Source organism: Arvicanthis niloticus, unplaced genomic scaffold, assembly GCF_011762505.2.
Source record: "Arvicanthis niloticus isolate mArvNil1 unplaced genomic scaffold, mArvNil1.pat.X pat_scaffold_414_arrow_ctg1, whole genome shotgun sequence".
NCBI lineage: Eukaryota > Metazoa > Chordata > Mammalia > Rodentia > Muridae > Arvicanthis > Arvicanthis niloticus.
Genome location: NW_023046055.1, coordinates 29704 through 32207, shown reverse-complemented (window position 1 = coordinate 32207; position 2504 = coordinate 29704). Strand labels below are relative to the sequence as shown.

Genomic DNA, 2504 nt, shown 5'->3' with positions numbered 1-2504 from the left:
ATAAATAAATCTTAAAAATGAGAGAGAGAGAGGGAGAAGTGGGGAGTCTTGAAGGAATTGAGAGAGGGGAAAGAATATGATCAAAATATATTGTATAAAAATACTTGATAACATTTTAAAATTGGCTACTTAGAAATGATTTCCAACTCTAAAAATTAAAAAATCCTGTTGCCATTAGAAGTAAACATGATTGATAATAAAATAATAATATAATACAACACTACAATATAACACAATACAATATAATATAACATGATACAATATGATACAATACGATACACTATGATATGGAGGTGATACAGTGAATGATCAAGTACTTTATTGCTTTGTTACAGATTGATGTTCTCAAGGCAGATCTGGAAAGTGCAGAATGGAAAGTTCTAGAAAACCTTATTCTGGAGGATGTCCTCGAACAGATCGGCCAGCTCATCTTTGAGATCCATCTCCACTGGCCTGGTTTTGAGGTCAGCGGCAGTGAGAGCAGCGTGGTGCGGTTTTGGTACAGCCTCCTGAAGGAGTTGGAGCGGAAGGACTTCAGACTTTTTCACACCTATAAAGACTTATCGAAACCTCAGCTTTTCCTGAAGAAGGACCTTTTCAATGCTAGCAGCTGTTATACCTTGAGTTGGGTGAACACGAGATGGACTTGAAGTGAAGCCTCAGGCTCAACACAAAGAAACACTTGCACATGGATGTATCCGTGCTTCCAGTCCCCACTGGCTTGTCACTTGCTTGAGGCAGGGCTTGTGTTACTGTCTCTGCAGCACATGATAAACCCTTGAGCTCGGCAAGCGACAGCGACATGAATGAACCCTTTACTTACCCAGACTGAGACCTTTGTCTTCTTTGCCTTTGACAGAGTGGGGGTGTGTGTCCCCTCGCTGTCCCATGGACATAGAAATACCCTGCATATGCCAGCTTGTGGTTTTCTTAAAGTTCATTATGTATCTACAGCTCATGAATTTACATTAAAATGAAATTTATTTCATACTTTTACTAGGCTGATCAGATTTTAAAATGCACTGTTTGTTTTAAGTTGGATCACTCTGCAGAGGGGGTAGGGTGGTACCTGCCTTTCATCCCAGCACTCCACAGGCAGAGGCAGGTAGATCTCTGAGCTCAAGGGCAGCCTGGTCTATAGAGTAAGTCTTGGGATAGCCAAGGTTACACAGAAAAACTTTGTCTCAAAAAGCAAGCAAGCAAACAAATAACCCAAACAAACAACCAGAAATATTGGTCCATTCATTTGACTTTAACCTGCTTCCTTTAAGGTTTCCCTTGCCCTGCCAGTCAAGGCTGGGCTTTCGAGCCTGTGGATTTCAGCCATTCCTTCACAGCCTCTGCGGAGGCCATGCCATGGCTCTCCAAGAACTGCCGATTCTAGTTCCTGGGAGCGTTGGATACATCGGGTTCTGTTAGAACTTCAAGAACTTCAGTTCAAATTTCTTTTCAGACTCAGCTGTAAGCATGCATCATTGTCTATAAAACTAGGCACAAAGCAGAAACTGAGTGCTTTTGCTATTGCCTTGTCAACCCTCAAACCTGACTGGCACCTCAGTCTTACCTATGCTGTCAAATCTTTCCAAATAGACTCTCTTAGGGCTGAGGAGATGGCTCAGTTAGTAAGCTGCCTGGCACTTAAGCATGAGGGCCTGAGTTTGCATCCCCTGTACATAAAAGCCAGGCATGGTCTGCAACCACAGTGCAGGGATGAGGGTGGGCTGGAGACAGGCTGGGGCTCATGGGGCAGGCTAGCCTAGGTGAATCAATAGGCTTCTGGCTCAGTGAGAGATCTTGTCCCCAAAACTTAGGCATAGTGGCACACACCTTTAATTCTGGCACTTGGAAGAAAGGCAGGTGGATCTCTGTGAGTTCAAGACCAGCTGGACAACATAGTAAATTCTAGGACAGGTAGAGCTACAGAGTGAGACCTTGACGGGGAAAGAAACATAAGTTGTACAGAGATAAAGACACCAATGCCAATCATCTGATAACTCCCTCCCTCCCTCCCTCCTTACTTCCTTCCCTCCCTCCCTCCCTCCCTCCCTTTCTCCCTCCCTCCTTACCTCCCTCCCTCTCTTCCTCCCTCTGTCTCTTTCTCTCTCTCTCTTCTTCCTGTCTGTTTGTTCGTCTGTCTTGTGTAGCCCAGAGTGGTTCAGAACTCACTAGATGTCTCAGGTTGGTTTTGATCTTTGATCCTCTGGTTTCACTTCTTTTTCATATTATTTTTTTAAAGTATGCAGAACCAGTAGGTTCTTAATGGTTCAAATGATATCTACAATTCTTATTTATAGAAATAGATTGTCCTGTGGATGATTTTCAAAAGTTTTCTGGCCAGGTGGTGGTGGCCAGCACTTGGGAGGCAGAGGCAGGTGGATTTCTGAGTTGGAGGCCAGCCTGGTCTACAGAGTGAGTTCCAGGACAGCCAGGGCTACACAGAAAAACCCTGTCTCGAAAAACCAAAAACCAAAAAAAAAAAAAAAAAAAAAAAAAAAAAAAAAAAA

The 2504-nt window shown here is 43.5% G+C and overlaps 1 pseudogene; it reads left to right on the top strand.

Annotated features, from left to right (window-relative positions):
- Positions 1-257: 257 nt before the first annotated feature.
- LOC117702076 (putative methyltransferase-like protein 24 pseudogene) lies at positions 258-988 on the top strand (annotated as a pseudogene).
- Positions 989-2504: the final 1516 nt, after the last annotated feature.